General features: G+C 43.2%; 1 protein-coding gene across 3 annotated transcripts in view; it reads right to left on the bottom strand.

Annotated features, from left to right (window-relative positions):
• The window catches only part of Ino80 (INO80 complex subunit), a 136,603-nt gene extending 129,994 nt beyond the window's left edge, over positions 1-6,609 (bottom strand). For all 3 annotated transcript variants that reach the window (XM_004623395.2, XM_023711425.1, XM_023711429.1), the window contains exon 1: positions 5,318-6,609. The gene's annotated coding sequence lies outside the window, so the exon portion shown is untranslated. The remainder of the gene's footprint in view (positions 1-5,317) is intronic.
• Positions 6,610-7,163: the final 554 nt, after the last annotated feature.

Here is a 7,163-nt window from a genome sequence, read left to right as displayed (position 1 = left end):
GTGGTGCTGGGGGATTGAACCGCGGTCCCTGATGCTTTTGCTAAGCTTGTTCTAAGTAGGTGCTTTAGACCACTGAGCCATCTCTCCAGCCCTATTCATGTTTTTCTTAACTCAGTTAAGAATACAATTCAAGGTGCATTTCAGTCTAGGAATCAAACCCAGGACCTCCCACACGATGGGGTTCTACTACTGAAACAAACCTCAGCCCTAGAATCAAATTTATATTCACATGAAAGCCTGATCACTGCCTTCACCATATTTTACGGAAAATCTCCCTTATTTTTTTTTCTTTCTTTCATTTTTGCTTTGTTTTGGTTTTCTGTATTATTATGGATTAAATTCAGGATTTTTGTTTGCACTGAGCTACATACACCTTCAGTCCTTTTTTTTAAAATTGAGACAAGATCCCACTGAGGCACTAAGTTACTCAGAATGGCCATGAACTTCTAACCTTCCTTGCCTCTGCCTCCCAGACTGCCTGGATTACAGAAGTGCACACCATGCCCAAGTAATTTGTCTTGCTTGAGGTACAATTGGAACCAATTCAAAAGTCTAAGAGCATATATGTTGCAGTTTCTTACCAAAGTAATATAATGTAGATTTCAGAAGGGTTTGTTTGGTTTTGGTTTTGGTGCTGGAGATTAAACCCCAGGCCTTGTATGTGTGAGGCATGTGCTCTCATCACCATACTATATCTATAGCACCTTTTTCGTTTAACATTCTTCTTGGGCATGACTAACATTTTATTAATCTTTCTAGCAATATATTCTAGCAACATTCTCAACAATAAACTGATCAGTTGGCTTATCTTTTTTTTTCTACCATGTTGATGATTATTAGTCATTTCTCAGTTCATGCACACAGATATGAAATATTTATCCATTTTATTTTTACTTTTTCTTCCAAATATTTTATTAATGTACATTAGGTCACTAACTTCTTACCAGAAAAGCTGTCACATGCAAAACAGGAGGCACTTTATTTGTTCTTTTACAAGAAATAATAGTATTCTTAGTAGCATTCCCAAAAGATAATATTCCATATTTAAATACCCTGAGAAAATCCCATGTCCATATGTTGCTCTTTCCTACTACAAAATCTCTTCCAAGTCAAAACTAAATGTATGTCACAGCCTTTGCTATCTTTCTTCAAAGAAAACAAACTTTTATTCCAATATACTGTTTAACACACCATTTAGTAACAGAAGTAGGAATTATGATCTCCATTTTACAAGTAACAGCTGAAACTCAAAAACAGTTTAGTAACTTTCCCAGTGAGCCTCAAACTCCAACTTTTTAAAATCCAAACTCAGTGTCTTTCCACTATACTACCAGATTTCTCCTTAAACAATCATTGACTGCTTTCCTTTAAGTCACATTCATGTTGTGAACATGATTTGAAAGTAATTCTACTCTTATTATGGAGATCACTGTTGTGTCCCATAATTTAGCCATGTGTCCAGGACTCTAGTGCAAAGACTAGAGCTCAGGTAACAAACTTTTTTTTGGTACTTAGGATCAAACTCAGAACCTTGCAATTGCCAGGCAGATACTTACATAACTGAGCCATCTTCCCGGCCCCAAACTTTCTGATTAGATGACTATAAAGAATGATGGATAATTTGGGGCTTCATTACAAGTCTTCAGAATATTCTTACGAAGGCAGAAAAGCCTCCATAGGAAGATACTGTCATTTACTTGGTTACATTATCTCAATAATTTTCAATTTTGTCATCTATAAAATGTGACTATGTATCAGATTGTGAGGACCTACTATGTCTCCTAAGTAGTATTTAATGTCGGTTCCTATTCTTTTATTATCCTCCACATGCTATAGCCCATCATATCAAAATATCATGATAAAATTCAACGTTAAAACTCTTTGGACTGGACACAGTAACCCACACCTGTAATCTAGGGGGTTAAGTGGGGGACTCAGCCAGGAGGATCACAACACGTTCAAAGCCAGTCTGAATCACGAAAAAACTCATTTTCATATTAATCCTATCCCACTTTGACTACTCTAGAGGCTGGAGAGACAGCTCAGTAGAGTAAGAGCTTGCCTGTTAAACGCAAAGTCCTGAGTTCGATCCCTGGTACCACAAAAAAAAAAAAAAAAAAAAAAAAAGACTTGTCTGAGTTAGATCCCGGGGCCTTGCCCCCAGGAAGCACTGAGACAGCAACTGAGACTGGGTGTGGTGATGTTTACCTGTAATCCCAGTTCTTGGGAGGCTGTAAACAGGTGGTTCACAAATCCAATCTAGTAGTGAGACCCTGAACACACTGTAGTCCCTTCCCTAAAAAAATAAAAAATAAAAATTCTAAAATCCACTGGCTCTAACATTTGTATTTTCTGTGCACTTATACACTGACATGTTAATTCTCTAAGCCAACTTTTACCTTGCAGGAAAAAAAGTGTGTTTTAATTATTCCTTATTTAACCTTTAACCTTAATTTATTATTCCTTATATTCAGTGCCTCCAAAAGTAACTACCAATCAAAGCTATTATATCACCTTAGTATAGGGCCAGGGAGACAGCTCAGTGGCATAAGCACCTGACTGGCATGGCATGCGCAAGGTCCCGAATTCGATCCCCAATACCACAAAACAAATAAACAAATAAATAAAAATAAAGTGAAAGTACAGCACCAAATTTTATGATCTGTTGCTTTGCCTTAATTACATTTCCACTCTCACATACTCAAAATGTTTTTAATAGTCACAACTTTTCTACTCACATCTACATCTGTGCTTTCTATAGCTACTTATCAAAAAACAGTAAAAAATCAGTTCGAATTTTTTAAAAACAAAACAAGAAAAGAACATAGTAGGGCTGGTGAGATGGCTCAGTGGTCTAAAGCACCTACTTAGAACAAGCTTAGCAAAGCACAGGGACCGCGGTTCAATCCCCCAGCACCACATGCCAGCTGGCCCCGCCCCCTGGTGGGCTGAGCTGGCCACACACACACACACACACACACAAAATTAAAAAAAAAAAAGAACACAGTAAACTAAAATAATGAAATTTAATCACTTAAAATTTTATTTTGAATCTAAAAGGTATGCAACTTTCACATATAGTCATGCATCACTTCACAGCATGGATATACTCTGAGAAATATGATGTTACTTCTGTTATTGTATGCTTACAAAGTTAGATGATATAACATACTATATAACTAGGACATAAAGGACTGGCACCACTGTATATGTAGTTCATTTCTGGTCCTAATATCATTATGCAGCATTACACAGTCATTTCTCAGTATCTTGGGGATTAGTTTCAGGATTCTTCTCAGACTAGAATCTGATGATGCTCAAGTATTTTATATAAAATGATGTAGCATTGTATGTAACCTGAAAACACCTTCCCATATACTTTAAATCATTGCTAAATTACTTCCTATACCTAACTCAAGGTAAATTATGTGTAAGTAGTTGTTACACTGTATTGTTTGAGAAACAATAAGAGGAGGAAAAAAAGTCTGTGCTCATCCAGTAGATGCAATCACCACACATCAAACTTCTCAAGTACAAAGAGAGGGACAAAATGGACAAAGCTCTAACAAGGGCCGGGAAAGAGACTCAAAATCTGTAAAATGAAGGGAGGTCACAGCAGAGTATGCTTACAATCACTTCATCCTCACAGAGAGACCATAGTGTGCAGCCTGCAGCATATTTAAGGTTTATTTTTTTGAATTTACTGGAGTTTTTAATATTCTCAACCCAAAGTTAGTTAAATTCATGGATGCAGAAACCATGGATAAAAAAGACCAACGTGGGGCTGGTGAGATAGTTCACCGGACTAAAGTGCCTGCTTAGGCAAGCACTGGGACTGAGGTTGGATCCCCAGTACTACATGCTGCGCCAGTCCCACCCACGGATTCAAGCTGTGTAGTGAGACCCTGCAACAACCAAATACATTTATACAAAAAAAAGCGCGACAATCTCAAATTGTGTTATAGAAAAAATAAGCTTGAGACATTCAAGCATAAAAAACAACCACAATACAGTGTAACATTATTTGGTGATTTAAAAAAAACCCAAAATCTACATTTATACATATAAACATTGCAAACATATCAAATGTGAGAAGCCAGTTGCAAGGAGACACATATTTTAATCTATTTATACAAAATAGAAAGGCCCAGAGCAGGCAAATTTATAGACAGAAAACAGATCAGTGGTTACTAGGAGTTGAGAGGGAATATGGTGACAGTATAAAGGGCTTCCAGAACTTATTTTTCAGGTGAAGAATTAACAGATACATAATCTTATGCATATAATAAAAACTTAACTGTACCCAATTTGGCTAAAATTTCTGGTATGTGAAATCTATCTCAACAAAGTTGCTTTTTTAAAAAAGTTGCCAGTGTTAAGCCATAATGAAATCTGGTAAATGAAATAATGTAAGTCACAGACAGGAAAATTAAGCTGTCTACCTGTTACGTTAGAAGAGTCAATATCCAAGTCTTCATGTCCCCCCATACCCCACCTCTCCCGTTCCTAAAAAGTGTACCAACATGAAACTTAGAGGAGTGTGCGAATCAAAGAATTCTGGGCAGAGTTGGTTGGTTGTTAAACAGAGTTAAATGCCTTGTTGGGCTCTATCACTCCTAAACTGTAGGGGGCTTCCATCCTCGGTGATTACGGAAGTAGTACTTTTCATCAGCAGCAGCAGGCTCAGGGAAGAATGTCAAAATAAGATGACACTTGGCTAGACTCCCTGCAAAAGCTTAAAAACACCGAGGGCTGTCACCTACACACTCCTAAGTCTGTGCACGTGTTAGCCCGCCTCCACCTACACTAGCCAGCAGCGCACACCATTCACACTTATCTCAGCCTGCTTCCCACAAACTGACACATTATCGAGCCCCTGGATCTCATTTTTTTAAACTGACAGGTAGAATCCCCACTTAGTTCCCACTCCAGTCCGACCAGCCTCCGCCCTGCCCCTCCCCGCTCCCAAACCCACACACGTGTTAGCCCGACACCGCCCCACCGGGTCCCACGTGCACCTGGTCTAACACACCCCACGTGTGGGTGCCCCACGGGCTTGCTCGGGTAGCTAAGGTCACCGCGTGACCCCGGATCTCCAGAGATATAAGAAGGGAAGGAAAGGACGAGGCCCAGGTCCCCGAAGTCCCAACCCTGTGGGGAGTGTCCACACCCATTTTCCCTACTAACCCCAACAAATCCACAAGGGCCGGGGGCGACGGCCCCTTTAAGACGCGGCCCAGCCTTCGCCCGGAGAGAGGGGTGCACCAAGGCCTACACGACCCCCCTCCGCTCGCCCGCCCACGTCCAGTCACCTCACCTCGGGCCGTGGGGCCCCGCCGCCGCAGCGGCGGCGGGGGGGTCGGGGGGCGGGCGGGGTCTGGAGGGGGGGGTCGCCCCGCCGACTGTGGAGCCGCGGTTCGCTATCTGAGGCCGTGGAACGGTGACTGCGTTGGACGTGAACGCTCCTAGCTCGCTCCCTCGGCGGCTCCTGGGACCCCAAGATGGCGGCGGCGCTGAGGCGGCTGCGGGCGCTGGGCCGGCGGCGGCGGCGGCCACTTTCACTCACTGAGAGGAGCGGAGCAGGGACACGGGGAGCCATGGCGGGGGGGAGGAGAGGCGCCATAGCCAGGCCAGAACAATCGAGCCGTTACTCGGCTGGCTTACTCCCACTCCGCCCACGCTCTCTGCTAGTCACCAGCCCATGGCTGCCCGCAGTGCCGCTGCCGTCGACCTTGTGCAGCTCGTACCCCGCCGCTGCCACCTGACGCCCCGCGCGGACCGGGGTTCAGGAGTAGACCCTCATCCATGCCATCTGAGTGCAGATTGGTCGGGGCTGGGACTGGCGAAGATTGCCGAAAGGTGGCGGGGTGGAGGAGAAGGATGTCATCGCTAGAGTGAGCAAGCAGATCTCGCGGGAGCAAATGTCGCGAGAGCTGCACAAGCTTCCAACCGGCGAAAAAAGGTTACTTTTCCCGGAAGTAACGTCAATGGAAGCCGCTGGGAACTCTGGGAATACAGTACTTCTAGCAGACGTTGGGAGGGGCTACTAAACTGACAGCATTGATGTGCGAACAGGCGGAAATTTTGTCCTGTGATGGGCTAACCCGAATACCGGGACAGACCCCAAAACAGTCCCTACAGCTGCCACCTTGGGGACATAACCATATTGTCTTCCGACGGAGTTGTTCACGCTCCATGCAAAATTACTTAGTGCCGAGAAACTACAAAAATTAGATTCATTTTCCATTTTAATCCATCAGTGAGTCGCCTTGGCACAGGCGACCTCAAAATTCTCTTCCCATTTGTATTTGATCCCATGGGTTCCGTACAAGAGCACTCCCCAATCATGATAATTTCATAAAAGTGACACTCTCTTTAGGCAAGCACTATAAGAAATTGTTAGGTGTCTCTTTGTTCATTCAAAAATTAGTTTAGTGTGATGTGTTTTGTTTGCCCGTGTCACAGGTAACTCGTTTGGTTCCAGATTGCAGTTCGTTGGGCTGTATCCTTCAGAATTGCAGTGCGTTATGAGCCTGTGAAGCAGGGTGTGCTGGGGCACGCCTATAATTCCAGCTACTAGGGAAGCTGAGACAGGAGGATCACTGCAAGTTCGAGGTCACCCAGGGCTATAAAGTGAGTTCAAGGCCAGCCTGTGCTGCACTGTGAGATCCTGTTTCAGAAAGGAAAAAAATAAATGAGCTGTTAAAAAGCAAAATTACCTTGTTTGGTACAGTTCTTTGGCCTCAGTTTTCTTAAGACTCAAAATAAAAGGCCTTGCTATTAAATGTTATGGTAAAATTCAGCAATAAGAATTATATACTTTATTAAGAGAAAGCAAATGGAAGAAGTCCCATGTGGGCAGTACTTCCTGGTACTTTAACAAAATGAACCTGTTTTACATGGATAGCAAATCACACATAGTTCAACATGCAAAGGGCCGGCCAAATAGCTCAGCGGATTAAAGCGCGTGCAAGCAGAAGCAGGAGCTGGGGGTTCGATACTCGGGCCAGCCTTGCCGGCCTCATCCCCGAGATGTGGTGAGACTGGGCATGCTAGTGCACACCTGGAATCTCAGCTCTTGAGAGGCTGTAAACAGGTGGATCACTACAAGTCTGAATATTAAGAGGAGACCCTGAATATCCTGTAGACCCTTCCCTAAAATA

The sequence above is a fragment of the Octodon degus genome, unplaced genomic scaffold, assembly GCF_000260255.1.
Source record: "Octodon degus isolate 3935 unplaced genomic scaffold, OctDeg1.0 scaffold00002, whole genome shotgun sequence".
Classification (NCBI taxonomy): domain Eukaryota; kingdom Metazoa; phylum Chordata; class Mammalia; order Rodentia; family Octodontidae; genus Octodon; species Octodon degus.
The sequence above is the reverse complement of the archived record's forward strand: the minus strand, read 5'-3'. Positions and strand labels throughout refer to the sequence as shown.